Source organism: Varanus komodoensis, unplaced genomic scaffold, assembly GCF_004798865.1.
Source record: "Varanus komodoensis strain SLA01 unplaced genomic scaffold, ASM479886v1 scaffold5, whole genome shotgun sequence".
In the NCBI taxonomy this organism is placed as follows: Eukaryota; Metazoa; Chordata; class Lepidosauria; order Squamata; family Varanidae; genus Varanus; species Varanus komodoensis.
Window position 1 is genome coordinate 34,614,601 of NW_025336087.1, and position 15,445 is coordinate 34,630,045.

General features: G+C 38.9%; 1 long non-coding RNA gene across 1 annotated transcript; it reads right to left on the reverse strand.

The window, feature by feature from the left end:
- Positions 1–3,249: 3,249 nt before the first annotated feature.
- Positions 3,250–12,210, reverse strand: LOC123031587. Its single transcript, XR_006416327.1, has 3 exons — positions 12,052–12,210; positions 6,076–6,178; positions 3,250–5,687 (listed from the first exon to the last, which is right to left on the reverse strand). It is a non-coding gene; the product is annotated as an uncharacterized LOC123031587 (long non-coding RNA).
- Positions 12,211–15,445: the final 3,235 nt, after the last annotated feature.

Genomic DNA, 15,445 nt, shown 5'->3' on the forward strand with positions numbered 1-15,445 from the left:
AATTATAACTCATGAATATCAGAAAATGCATTGTAGTGTTATTCTCTGTCAGGTCATTTGAGCTTACTCATACATCTAATGTTATTAAGGATGTGGGAGATCATTTTTCTGTATTGTGCTTTTTAAAGTTGAAGAAATGTTCATGTTTTATTTGTAATTTTTGGAAAGCTAATCAGGTAGCCCCCGTAATGATAACTTTTAAAAATGCTGGCAGTCTTAGAAAGACATGACACCTTGTGGTACACATGCTTACAATTACTTCTTTGGACTGCAGCTTGTGTAAAATTTATGCCTATGAATGATCGTCCTCTATATAAACCAAGGGAACAGAACTCTAGTAGGCCAGGTGACATCAACAGGCAACCATTTTGGCCTTTTGCATGATGTTTAAAGACAGAGAAGTGATTTTGTTGATGCTTCTCTCAGTACTGGCCAAGTCCCTGGCTTACGCCAGTGTCCCCATGGAGTCACTGCATGAATCAGCTTGGCCAGGGGTGGGAAAAGCAGCTTCCCCTACTGTCCTGCTGTTAATGCCAATCTCAGTTTGGATATAACAGTGGGGATTCCAATGCGGTGTGTGTCCAGATTCGTCCATGGAACAGAGTAAGTCAGCTTGGGGTGTGAGGTGGGCCATCATATTGGATCCTTGGGCTTGAATTATGCACCCCAACATAAACTGTTGGTGAATGGCAATATTTACAGAGAGGAGATAGATCTGTACAAAAGACTGGCTGGAAGTATCTGAATAGTATAACTATACTCTGTTTCATGCTGTCGTGTAGAAAATGACCAAAACAGATTAATTAGGCTTGTTGAAAGACAAGAGAAAACTTGATAAAGTCAGTGTCTGGAAGAGGTTTCATTCTGTTCTAGAGGAGCTGTACTCCTCCTCAAGCAGTTGTGGGCAACTTCAAGTGGTCCAGGGGCCACCCCTGATGCAATCACAGTGCTGGACACTTTGCTCCCAACACCTGATGGCAAAACCAAAGGCCCTTTTGGCATGTTTGAGTCTCCATAGTGGTTTGTATTTCAGGGCAACCCACTGATTGATTGATCAATTGATTTATTTACAATTTACAATATTTATTTACAATATTTTTATCCCGTCCTACACAACCCAATCATCCCAGGACGGCTTACAATATAAATAAGCAATATGTAAACATAAAAATTACAATAACAAAATGTGACTGAGAATATTGATAAAACCAAATTATTGTTTTTTAAACCTTAAAATGTTGGGCAAATAAAAAGGTTTTTTTGCTACTCCCACCAAAGCAGCACTGAGGTGGCAGCAAGAGCCATGCCTGAGGCCATAGGTGCCTACACACCTCCTTCTGGCCACATGTTCCCCATCTTTGTCTTAAAACATGCGGTTCATTGTTTTAGGATGATTATGGTCCAACACGGTCACTGGAGGCACAGGTGGCCTTGGTGAGATGGGCCGCCTTTTACCAGCTTGGACTGATATCCCAGCAATCATACAATTTGGGCAAAGATCATCTAGCTAGAGTTATCTATGATCTGATTATCTATTAACCAGATAACTGGTTAGCTACAGTTATCTGTGATCTCACATTGGGATTACTGCAAAGGCTTAGACATGCGACTGTTCTAGAAAGCTGGTGCAAAACAGGGCAGCAAGACTGTTCACATGGACTGGTTGATATGATCGTATAATGCCAGTACTTTTTGATTTGCATGTGGCTACCAATCTGTTTCTGGACCCAATTCAAAGTGCTGACACTAACACCCTTGGCCCATAAGAGCTTGAGGTTAGGTTACTTGAAGCATTATCTCCTCCCATATATACCTGCCCAGTTCATCCTCAGTGGTCCATCTCCAGCCAGATAAGTTTGGTGGATGCTAAGGAGTGGGCTGCTTCAGTGGTGGCACCCCCAATTGTTAGGTGTTTTTTCCCAGGGGGCTCAGTTGGTGCATACTCTGTGGTCTTTGGCGTGCCTGTGAAGACTTACATTAGTCCTTCAGTTTTAAACTAACTTCATAAGTGAATTTTAAGATTTGGCAGATGACTTTTAACTGGAATGTTACTTTGGCTATATTCTATTTCAGATTATTTTTTAATATTATGTATTACTATTGAATGTGTTTTCTGTTTTTTGTAAACCAAAACAAATTCAGATAATGGACCTTATAGAAATATAATAAAAAATAAATGATTTCATTGTTAGAAATGCAATGATCTTGTTAAAATCTTAGCTAATTCATTATATTTATTTTCTTTCATGTTACTTCTGTATTTCCCAATAGCCAAAGCTTTCTGGGCTGTTCACAGCAATTCATAACACAGCTACTTGTGCAATAATAGAATAAGCAATAAGGTAGAAATACAATAATATAATAAAATTCCAGAATATGCATTATTAACAGTTTAAACAACTAAAGGCACAATCCTAAAATTCAGACAGTAAAACCCCTACAACTCTCAGCATGGCTGGATAGGGGATGCTGGGAAGTTTAGCCCTTTTGTCTGTCTAAACTTGCATTTGGATTGCACCCTGGAACAATTTCAATAAAAATATAGGGTTTTCTAAACAGCTGTATTAACATCAAGAATGCTTTACTATAGAAAATATTCATGTCAAGAAAGGCACTGTTATGGTAAACCCTTCTTCGTCACCATTCCATTATTACTGCTATAATATAAAATGGAATAGGGAAATCACATTCTTCACTCTGCTAGCTCTTGTTTCCAGAAATTCAACTCAATTACATAATCTGTTCAGGGTATCATTCAATCATCATTGCCTTTCCTCTTTAGGAAGCACGTGTTTTTCACTGGTGCTATTATTATCCCTAACCTCGTAAAACATTTATACATCCTTGTAAATCTACATTGTGCTTTATGGAATATAGATAAGGCATGCTTCAAAAGGTTTACCTTGTAAACTGAGTGGTGCTGTCTTCATATAATGTGTTCCATGCCTGCTGGGTAGTGTTACAACACCCACAAGAACAAATGTACCATTTTACCTGATGAAATGTTCAGCACCGTTTGCTGTTGTCAGGATTGTATCATATATTGATGTTACAGAGATAATGCCTTTCACACTGAGCTAATCATTTATATTGAAGAACAAACACTTTAGACAACTCCACCCCCCAAAAAAACCCCCTATAAAATTGTGGTACTGTGTAAAATGTAGAAATATTGTGTGTGTGTGTGCGCGTGCGCGTGCGTGCGTGCGTGTGTGTGTGCGCGTGCGTGTGTGTGTGTGTGTGTGTGTGTGTATTAATCTAGTGTCTTACTGAGCAAAAAACTGCAGTGGGCCAAGGCTTCCCAGCTCACATTATGGCCAAGCATGGATTTTAACTGCCAGGTGGGGGCTCTTACAACTCTACCCAATGCTTATATCATACTGGTCCTTATCTAGTTGTCCTTCAACTTTTCAACAAGTTGTTTAATAGCTAACTCAGCTCAAAGACACCAACTTAAATCCAGAAGACATCAAACTGCAGCTGAAAATGATGAATCATCCATGGTGCTGCTAAAAATGGTGAGTCACCATACATGCTGAGTCATTCTGGTCATAATGTATATGAGTATAAAGTACAGAGATTGGTACCATCACATCATGAGATTCTAAACCTACCTCTACTGCTGCTGGCAAGGCGTAAAGTCATGTACAGATATTCAGATAATATTTTTGATCTATGTGCTGTGACTGTAGGTGTTATGGCTGAGATGGAAATGATTCAGCTTTGGAAGCCATTTTCAACAGCACCTACAGTGAGGGTAACATATTCTGGATTTAAGATGAGATAGTTGGGAGGGGCAAGTGGTAAGAACTTGTTTTGTGAGTATGTGGTTGGAATTTCATTCATTTCTAATTAAAGAATTGAATGGTAGTAGGATTGGGAAATAGTTTCAAACGCTTGTCTGGAACTAATGTCAGTGTGTACCTGTAGAATATCTCACTTAAGGCAGCTGTTTGTGTCACCAATCTATATGTTTGCACATGGGAAATTGAAACCAAGCCATGGAATAAAGAGATAGCACTCAAAAGCTTGGGTAAACTATGGCAAATTTTAAGCAATATCAACTTTATAGAACCTGATCTGTAATGGTGAAAAGAAGAGCAGGATCCTGGTCTCTTCAATGGTGAGCATACTTGGTCCTAGGGCCAGGGAAGCCAAACTGTTGTCCACACCTCCTAGTACACCTTAAAGTATGCAGTGATACCTTCCTGAGGCACCTCCACCTGAGACCACAGATTCTAGGTGGGTAAACCATTTGGTGCCAGGAAGGGTGTCCTTCCTGTCCCAAGTCCATAGACCTACCTGGCAGGTACCAGGAGCCCCCTTTTTGACATAAAGATTTTATAGGTATTGGGCCTACTCTTTCCATGATACAGCTTTTAAAGGTTCTTGACTTGAATTCTAATCCAGAACTGGAAGAGGAAGTAGGGCTGGGATTTGCAACTGAAATACCAAGGCTGATGGACCCAGAGGTAAGCTAGGCCATTACTGAGAACCAGACAATTTCATGTTTGGGGAGGAAGAATTCTGGGGAGCAAACTGATACTTGGGGCTGGACTTATCATTAGTTCAATCATACGGCATCAAATTAAGAGGGTGGATGAATTGACAAACACCACATATTCTAGAGGATTGGCTCCATAAACAGCAGGATCCATCCTGAAGTCAACTCTTTTTAGTTTGGAAGGGAACAAAGGCATTCTGTTTGGAATCAACCTTGAATTATTAAGCCACATTTCCCTAATAGTATCCTTGTGAGGTTTTTTTGGTTATTGACTTTGACAGTGCTCTGCTTTAGTATCACAGGCTGAGTGAGTGGTACCGAAAAAACCCAGCTGTGAAGGGTGGGTGACAGGTCTGGGGTAGAAAGCCTGCCCCTTTCAGCAGCAGCATGCTGGTACTGGAAACATCACCCGGGCAGCAAATGTCAGGATTTCAGACCTGCAAAGAACGAATGTCTGAATCCAAAAGGGAGCATGCAGTCAACCATCCAACAGTTTATTTACAGCAAACACATATTCCTAAATTACAACAGTGCTGAGGGGCACCAGACTTTTAAGACGGACTATGAAGAAACAGAACATACACAGAGTGTTTTATGGAAATGGTGTCATGTACGCATGGCAGGAAGGGGAAAGAGACTTTGAATGGATAATATGCAAGAACAATATAGACACACACAAGGAAAATACAGAAACATCGAGAAATCGTCAGGGAAACATTAGAAAAACATCATGATGCATCAAAATCTTGAGTGAGAGATAAAAAAATAAAACAATCAGAAGTTATAGAACTACTGCTACTCCTGGTTCTACTTAAGATCTTAAAAACAGTCCTATTAATTGCAATCATAGAATCATGTCCCGATTGGCCCTTATACAATAGGGCGATGGTCTTCCATCGAAGCACATAATAGGTTGCACAATTCAGCAATGAACTATGCACTCCTACATGCCAATAGGAGAGAGTTAAGCATATGCCTAACTTCTGCTACAATCAATGGTGCTTAAACATGTTCAAACATTAGCTGGATTGTGCTCAAACATTTTGGATTTAAGGATTTCCTCTGCAAGGTAAACTTGGTAGAAAACTGCATAATGGCTTCTTGGAGAAAAATACTGTTTTCTTAAAGCAGATAGTAGAAAGATTTATGATTTATGCATTCTCCCATATTTGCATTGCATTTGCTGTGGAAGAGAAAAAAAATAGAATATTGAAAGAATTTCATTTTGGGACTTGTAATTAAAAGCAGAAAATACAATAGTTTACACAGTTTGAATAGTGCTAAAGAAATGAGCTGTAGTAATAAATGAAAAGGAAAAATCCTCAACTTTCCAAATGGAAACAGAAAAAGAGAATGTAGACACAGTCACATCGCCCTGTGCTTTTGTCTGTCATCTGGTAGAAACTGCCAGTAAATAATTGTCTAGGTTCCATTCTTTTTGCAAGGCTGTTGCAGCACATGAAATTAGAATAAGCTATGCTGCAAGAGGAAGTACACAAACCAAAGAAACTTTAGGGTCTGACATTTCATCAAAACAAAGAATTCAGTAGAAGAGCATCTTAAAATGTTACCTGCACTTGCAATCGGGAAGATTTTTCTTTGTAGGGGGTCTCTTTTGGATCAATATTGAAAACGACAGATGCCAAACCATGTAAGATTGTGATCATTTCATTTCTAGGAAGGAAATACATGAACAAGAGTTTGGAAGATGCCTTGTCTTGTAGTGATTGATGTAGCATATGGCCTCCGGTGGTAATGGGGCATTGGACTTATTCTTTTCAAAAACAAAGTAGGCACACCAAAGCTGCACAGACTTTATCAGCAAAATATAGCACTGACATATGGGGAGAGCAAGAGAGAAGTAATGTAGATGGACAGATGGACAATTAGCACTGATTGCATTGGTCTGAATGTAAAAGAGTAAATCCAATACACTCTCCCTCAAACAGCAGTTGAATAGCATGAAACAGAACCTTTGCTTGCATAATGTAACAACTAACTGTGTTAACAGCCTAATCCGATGTACAGCTGTATTCAGGGAAAAAAAGCCATTGAGTTAAATAGGTCTAAATCCCAGGTAAGTATAGCTTTGCAGTATATTTTTTTTTACTATTTAATTATCTTGCCTAGAAAAATCTTTAATCTGCAGTTTTGTGCTACTCACTTTTAGATGTGATCAGTTTTGTTGGCATTAATTCTGGCAGGATAAAGCAAGAGTTTTGCTGGCAAAAATTGGTGTCTTCCATTAATAATAATAATAGTAATAATAATAGACAATTGTTGCACACCTGTTTTATAGGTTAATTCGGAAACAACACTGAGCTGTTTAGTTGCATTTGCACTCTGTGATGAAGACAGAGTGCAAATGTAGCAGAGCTCTCTTAAGAAGCTGTGATGAGCAAAACTCACGATTATTAAATCATGTCCAGCAGTGTGTTAAATATGGAAATAAAGCCTTAGATCATGGCAGCCCTCATAGCATTTCCCTGCAAAAAAGTCCAAAATGTAGGCAATGGAGCTGATCCATATTACCAAACCAGTTCCAGGAGTTCATCTAGCTGTATCAAGAACAGCTAGTAGGTCTTAGTTAGCCATTCATGCTCAAGCCACTCCAAAATGCTTCACCTTATATACTGTTGCTGAGAAAATTCATTTTTCTTTATTAGCGTGGCAATTACGGCTATCTTCAGAGGGAAGAGGACGTCCAAGTGGGAGTGGGTCAATATTGTGTACCCAGGCTCCGTTACACACCTTGTCCCAAGCAGCAAGGGATATCTGCCAATAAATGCAGATCCAAGGATATCCATCTGCACCATAATACAAATGAGTGACAGACGAGTTGGCTGGATAAAATCTTTAGTTTAACCATGGGTTCAAATTCTGAATTGTTAGTCTCCTAGCAACACAGAATCCTGACTTCAAATGTCATATGCATCCAGGGATAAGGCATCCATGCATTGTTTATCACAGTGGTAGAGTGTGTGTGTGAGAAGCAGCGTGCACATATGCTCCTGCCACCTTTTCTGCAACAATCCATGGTTTTTTAACCATGGATTGTTGCGATATTCAAATCAGGACTATGTGTAGCTTATTGCCTGTGACCACAACATGCTCAAGACCATTATCTTTAATGCATCCTTCAAGAAAGGATGAACATAAGAAAGCTGATCGTGGTAAAAGATGGTTTATTATCGGGGTCATTTCAGTAGTTAGCATTTCCCAAATAAGAATCAGATTATTTTTTAGCTGCAGTTATTGCTAAACTAGAAAGCTTGGAACATGTGTCACCAGCAAATCAGTCAGTTTAAAAGAAAGCAAAATAAAGCCCTGATAACCTTTAGCCTTGCTTAGGTAAAAGACATATTTTATTTACCCATTCTTCATCTGCAGAACAAACCTAAAGAGGAAGTTCCCTGTGATGGTTGTGTGTGACATTTCATTCTTTTCCCATCCTAAGTCTGGAGACCGTTTTTGGACATTCACATAATTTAGAACATGTGCTTTAACATCTGTTTTTACTTATTGTGCCTTCCCCAAGTGACATTATGCTGGGTGGGAAATGATAGAGCACAGAACTATAAAGACATGGAACTCCTACTCCCTTTGGTTTACATATGGGACTTGTTCTTTCAAGCTCTAGGCTGCATTCTTTTGCTTTTCTTCCTGAATAGCTATGAGAAACTATAAGCTTTAGAAAAGTTTGTCTTTATATCTTGGGGGGCTGGAGTTATAGAATCCACCATCAAGTCTAATGTCCTTTGTGATTTCACTTAAAATAAAATTATGGCTGGGACCTCAATTTTTTTCTGTACATATGCATATTTGCACATCAGTGTGTGCAAACACAAAAGACCCTAAACACAAAGAAAATTCAGAAAGTGTGCCAGTTCATTACTATGAGTATACTGTATATTTGCAACAAAACATCAGGCCAGATGTCAAGGCAGATATCATCTAGCAGTAATTAATGATGTCTTAAGTAACAGAACAAAGTAAAGTGACAGATCTATGTAGATTTCTTAGGATTACTATTACTTCATTGTGATCTAGGCCAATCTCCTATTTAATTAGAGGTATCTTTGAGATTTTAGCTGTATTTGTCTGTTTCCTCATAATGGGACATAAAGCTAAACAAGACTTTAGTATACACAAGGTATCCTATCCCTCTGACATAAATATTTATCATATTAATGTCCCACCTTTTTTCCTTTCAAGGAAATCAAGGTTTACATAATTCTCTTCCTCCTCCTCTCAATGTTATCTTCACAACAGACCTGTGAGTAAGTTATCTTAGTGTCAAAATGACTAGCCCAAAGTCACTCAAAGAGCTTTGTGGCTGAGTGGGGACTAAAGGTTTCACTGTGTAATAGTATCTGCCTTGCATTAGATTTAATCTGGCATAAAAAGCCATTTTCCGTTCTTGGTAACATGTCTAACAGTTTCACTGAAGTTATCATTAATTTCATTTCTATCTTACTCAAAGCTGAATCTCTCTAGATGGTTACATAATGTTTATTCCATCTATTGTAATAGTACATACATTTCAGTCTTGAAATAGCATTTAATATTAAATATTTATATAATGCTTTTCCTAAAGTGTTCAAGGCATTTGAAACATGCTTATTTTGTTAGTCCTGGCAAGAGCAGACCAATATTATTTTCCCTAGTTTGGGAGGAAGGCAGCTGAGCCTAAAAGATAGTGAATTGCCCAAAGCCCATTGGCATTCTATTTAAGCTTTGAGCAACAGACTTCTGGCAGCTTGAAGTCTGCTAGATAGTCTCAATTACTTGGATGAAACACCTTAAATGCACTAGACATAGCCACTATCCATACCTGTATCCATTTCAGCACCCATTTGCCTCCTTTCTGATTCTCCTAACATACTCTAAATACCAGAGCTCTTGATCTATGGTACTTGGCAGAGACAAATTCAGGAGGAAAGCAAAACAGTCTAACGTTTTTATGATATATATTACCTCAGTGCAAATGAGAGCTTCTTAACAACACCAGTAGTACTGCATAGAATTGGAGTTTTTGTGCAGTGGAGGACTTCATAACAGTTTCCCAGATTACTAATAAGACAGGAGGGGGGGGGTCTATCTGCAATTTCTAGCTAAGAGGCCTGATTCTGCAGAAGGAACTCATGCTTGCCTGTAAGACGGTGATATAAAGAATGTAAGTGGTCCTTCCTTACCTCAAATATTTACTTGGCTGAGGCTAATTTCCTATCTTGGATGAATGAAGAGTGTTTCATTTGGATGTTATAAATAATTGAGGCTGAATAAAAGCCTACTTATGCTATAAAAAGACTGTTTATTGTTTCAAATATAGAAGAAATGGAAATGGAAGTTTTGATGAGCCTTTACTGTGTGGTCCCATCACAACTCTCAACATGTTATCTCCAGCGGAAGGTGGGTAGCAGGATTCAGTGGTGGCGCCATGTTGAGAGGAAGGTGGAGATACTAATACAGTGGGGGCATATGCAGGGCCATCTTAACGCATGGGCCTGATGTACACTTGCCTGTGGGCCCCATACTAATCTGTGTATGTTAAACCCTTGGAAAATTGGAAAACTTCCAAAATTAACAGTAGTTGTAGTTGTCGTAGGGGCCCCAGTGCACTGCTTTGCCCAGAGCGCATAATGCTGTTAAGACAGCCCGAGGCATATGGGTGAGATTTTTTGTTTTTAAATAGTGAAACGACAACCAGAAGCACTGAATAGGTTTTTTGTTGCATAATGTGAAACTGATTTAAATATATTATATTTAAAGATGGAAAACGTGTGGATAATCAGGATGTTACACAATGAAAAGTTTCTTTAACTCTGCTAGATAAATAAACCTGGAATCAACTGCATCATGTATTAACTAGATCAGTCTGTTTGGTTCCCAAGGGTAACACTTTAGTGAACACCAGGCAACTACCATGAATTTTACCAAATTTCTTATCTTACCAAAAGGGATTCTCCCTGGAAATTTTGAAACAAGAAAACAGCTGAAAATAGGATTTATGCTCTGATTCTTCCAAGCTGCAATACATGTCTGACAAGGAAACAATGAAAGGAAAGGAAGCAAAGAACATGACTGTATAAGGGAACACTGATTCCCTTTAGCTAAATTTCTTCAAACCAGCCAATAAAGAGCTGGTTCTTTTATTTTTAATTTAATGTTGGTATAGACCACTACTCCTGGAAATCTCATTCACAAAGGGGATCATCCTAGGCCAGTAATTTAATATGATTGCAGATTCCAGTGAGAACTAACACACAAAATCTTATAAAAATGCTTTGGGATTCATAGGTGAGGGCAGCAGCTAGAACTGCCTTTCATGGGCTCTATCTGGTTTTTAGCTATGTCCTTTTCTGGAGGGATCGAACTTTGCTAAGTTTTCCCTAGGAACTTCCGTATTTGTTTACTGAAATGAGTTTTACATGGAGTCACCATGGAGTACAGTTATGAACGTTCGAATTACAAACAACCTGTACTTATGAACAAAATGCCATAAATTGTAAAGTGTGGAAAATCATCAACACCACAGAGAAAGAAAAAATTGAAAGGTTAGAGAGGGAGGCCTCTAAAGCATCACCATAGAAAAGAAGCAAAAGGGTAGAGAAGGAGACCTCCAAAGCAGACTTTCCTGTCCCACCCATCCGGAGAGGGAAATCTCTCTGGTATTTCTTTGCTGAAAAGAGGATGTACTAGTGTGTTTGGCAGGGGGAGGGGGGGTTAGAGATATTTATGGTTTTTTCACTTTCATAGGGGTCTTGTGCCCCTGACCCCTGCAAATGTGGAGAGCTGACTACGTGATCAAAACCCAAATTTAATTTAGAGATGAATTTCCATTTTTTCAGGAATGGAACTCATTTGTAGCCTGGGGACTAGCTATCCATAAATTTAACTTGGTCCTGAATTCTTTTCCTGAATTGTCACTGAGGGTTACCCATTCTGTGCTGGCGTCACTGGCTGTGGATTTGTTTCTAGCTGCAATTCAAGGTGCTAACATTAATCTTTAAAGTCCTAAACAGCATGGACGGGATCCATTAGGAAACAGATCTTCCATAGGAACTGGTTTGGAAAGCTCACTCCGCTCATGAGGCCCATCTCATTGTCTCTCGACTGACAGACACTTGGCTGGTGAAACTGAAAGGGATTTTTAAATTACAGTACCAGATTAGGCAACAACTTCCCCAAATGCTTGTGTGTATCATCCCTGCTTCCTGCAGTAATTTGCTGGCTATCTTTTCAGTGGCCACTTTTTGAGCACAAGACTGTTGAATTATCTGAGTTTTTTCCCCTTCTGTTCTTTTTAGCTTTTATTTTTGCATTTTGCAATTTAAATAATTTTGTTATAGTGCTTTTTTCAAAGTTGTTGAAAGCTGCATTTAGTATTTTCTTAGAATGATGGGATAGACATTTTAGCATAAATAAGTAGAAACTGAATTGATCATATTTGCCCGGAACAACTAACTCACAATTTTTCACAAAATATTTTATCCCATTTATTTATTCCATCTGCAAAATGTTTAAGTTATAAACCCATCACTTACCATTGCACAGATAAGAAAGTCATTACAAATGTCCTTGGTTATATCATAGTGCCTGCAATCTTCAGTCGTCATTATACACAGCATGTTTTTTGCTTATAGCAAATTATGAAGGATCAAGTGAGTTTAACTTTGGTAGCAATAAACTGAACAGCAGTTCAATTACCAATGTAGATCATGGAACCTAGTGGGAACAAACAATCATCAAAAGGAAGTCTGTTGACTGAAGTATATGTGAAATAAAAAAGATCTCTCGTTATTTGTACTTTGATAATATGGGCAGACGTAGAGTACAAAGTTTATTGTGTTTTTTTGAAGAGAATCCAGGATGAGGCATTGGCAGCACTCCAGTGTACAATTAAGCATGCTTAAGTTCTACTGAAATAAAAGGAGCACAATGAGAGTTAAGTGCGCTTAACTGTGTACTGGACTGCAGCCATTTCCCATTCATCTAGGATTGATGAGTTTTGCTTGTGGGGTTCCTGATCATGTGAAAAAGTAAGCAAAGAACTTTTGGGTTTAAAAGCATAAATGAATATGACTCAGGTTAGAAAAATAAATGTGTAAAAAAGCTTTGCAGTGGTTTCTAGCTAGCTGCAAGACAAGTGTGGTTTAAATTGCTTTTGGCAACAGGAAAGCCGCAACTGCTACAAGCTGGTGTTAAAAAGCCAGCATGCATTCCCCGGCTAAGGGGACATCAAAATCCCTCTCTTCCATTATGCGCTGGAAAAACCTGTTAACAGGTACTTTCAGTTTTATTAAGTTGTATTAGCTTCCCTAGTTACATTACTGGCTAATATCAGTAAGCAGTTCCTGGTTCCAGCCCCGCCATGGCAATGAACTTCTTTTCCCAGGTCAGCTAATCAAATTCTAATTGAATTAGCAGTTGCAGGAATCTCACTTCCTCTTACTTTCCAGAAATAACACTGTACTCCAATTGATGTTTATTTGCCCATCATTTTAATAATTAAATTAATAATGTTAGTAAGAATTAACATTTTAGTCATTTTATTCTTTTTAATTTTGAACAATTCTTTTGATTGAATGTTTCAATGTTTATTATTGAGTATTTTAATTGTATTTTATGTGATTACTCAATTGTTGTAAGCCTTCCTGAGGCTATGCAAAGGACAGGTTAGAAATGTTTTAGATGATGATGATCATGATGATGATGTTGCCCTGGGAGACAAAAAAAATGCTCTGGCCCCATTCATTGGCCAAAGGAACAAAAGCGAGCAATGATATTCAAGCAGGAAGATCAGCCAGGGAAGACCAGCTAACTGGAAGCATATTTAAATGCCAACTCCGAATTTTGGCCTTCATTCTGCCTTTGCCCACCTTCCTTTGTTGTGTCTTGTATTTGTTTAGGCCCGATGGCAAGGCTCACCTGCCACTTTGGGAAGCAGTGACTGACTTTGCATGACATGACAACAACCCCTGTGCCAAGGGGGATGAGTGCTGGCACAATGCAGTAGCTACCAGTGCTGGACATTGACACAAAGAGGGTCCAAATCAGCTCCTTCCATTTATTTTCCCTGGACAGCTGTCAAAAGACAAGTTATCAAGGAAAAGCAAAGAAAAATGCAGAAGAGAAAAAGACAAAGAAAAGCAAAGATTGTATCATAAGGAGAAAATCTATACATCCATTATCAACTAATGGAATACCTACTGTAGGACCAAGAAGACGGTCATAAGAGAGTGGAAGCCTTTAGTTCTCCAGAACTTTTAATCAGGCTAGGTAGTATAGAAAGCAAGACAGGGCCAGAACCACAGATGGTATTGTATGTTTAACAATTATGCCCAATGTTGTGACTGTGGGCTCTCACTTAGACTGCGTCTCAAGGAAATTATAGACTGAATTAGTCAGTGCTGGGTGATACAAGTATTGGATTATACTTAGGAAAAAATGGCTGATCTTCATCCAATTTGAAAAAGGAAATAGGTGTATGTCCAAAAGCTCCTTCCCTGTTCCTCAAGAAGAAAATGGACAACTGAATACATGTTTATACAGTTTTATTTACTCTTCCATGCCTGAGTGCCTGTTATTTTTTACTTGTTCCTGGATTGTTTCCATGATCAAGTAGATAGACCTTGTGGTGAAGAACTCTGCTGGAAAATACATGAATTTGATCAGTGCATACTGAAGTATAGGATATATACTTCATTTGCCAGTGGCAGGCAACTATCTCTTTTCTATAGCTCTGTTATTTAACTGATTGCTCACATGCTCTTGGTTATGTTCCTGCTGAACATGCGCTTCTATGCACCTAGTTTCCATGACTTGTGCTGCTCAAACCTTGGCCATGATCCAAAGAAGCTATACGCATGAGTATCGGAGAACCATTCACACAGCTGGTGGTTTCTTTTATGTTTGCCCTGCAGCTGTTTGCACTTCTGAAGAAAGCAAGCCCCTGTAGCAGTATAAATGGCTTCCAAGTAACCTCTGGCATCTCTCCACCACATGTATATACAGTCCTGTTGTATTACCACTGTTACATTGTGTTCTATGGAATCGCACTCCAGTAGGTTAACTCTAGGAGGAAACAGAGTTAACTGCTAGGTATATGTTTAACAGTAAGTTAGGAGTGGAGAACCATCAGTTTGGTATATTGATCTTTAGTGGTAAGATTATAGAAATCATTATTGCTCTTAAGCTAGCTAAATAACCTTGCAGAACATAAGGCCTGTGCATTCACTCCTCTTTGGGGGAATTTGAAATACCTACTGTTCACAGCTTCTCTCGTCACATCTTTGTGGGATGAGCATCTAGAGCTTGCCCAAGCCCATCACAAGTAAAAGGGGAGAGCTGAGATATGGAAGTGAGATGGAGGAGAAAGAGGCAATAGCAATTACCTCCAAAGAAACCTGAAAGATTGGGGGGGGGGGACTGAGAAATGGGGCTGGAAAACAAAGGGGAAGTCATAGCAATGGGGTGCAGGGAAATGAAATGCAATCTCTTGGAAGAGAAATAGGTTACCTGAGAAACATTTGATTCATGAAAGACAGCGAAAAATAAGGATAACATAAACAGGGTCGCCAAGAAATTAGTCTGAAAATGGAGAAGAAAGCACTTATTATGGCAGGGATAGGTTACATGATACACATGGTTACCAATGCACACTTGGGCACCGTTCTTGGTAGCCAAGTTACCCTACCCTCCACTTCAAAAATGTTTTGCTGTGAAAGGGGTTTGTTTTTGCAGAAAACTGAGAGTATAAAGATATTTTCAATGGATTACTTGGTCCTTTGCTAGAACTTTCATGGTAGCCGTGTTGTGGGATGGTAGCCACTTTTTCTAATGGCCAAATGTGTCCACAGTCCCAAGCAGTTTGCCTTCATGATTGGATACAGAAGAGCAGATTACACAATAAAATGCAAAGAAAAGGACAGGTATCAA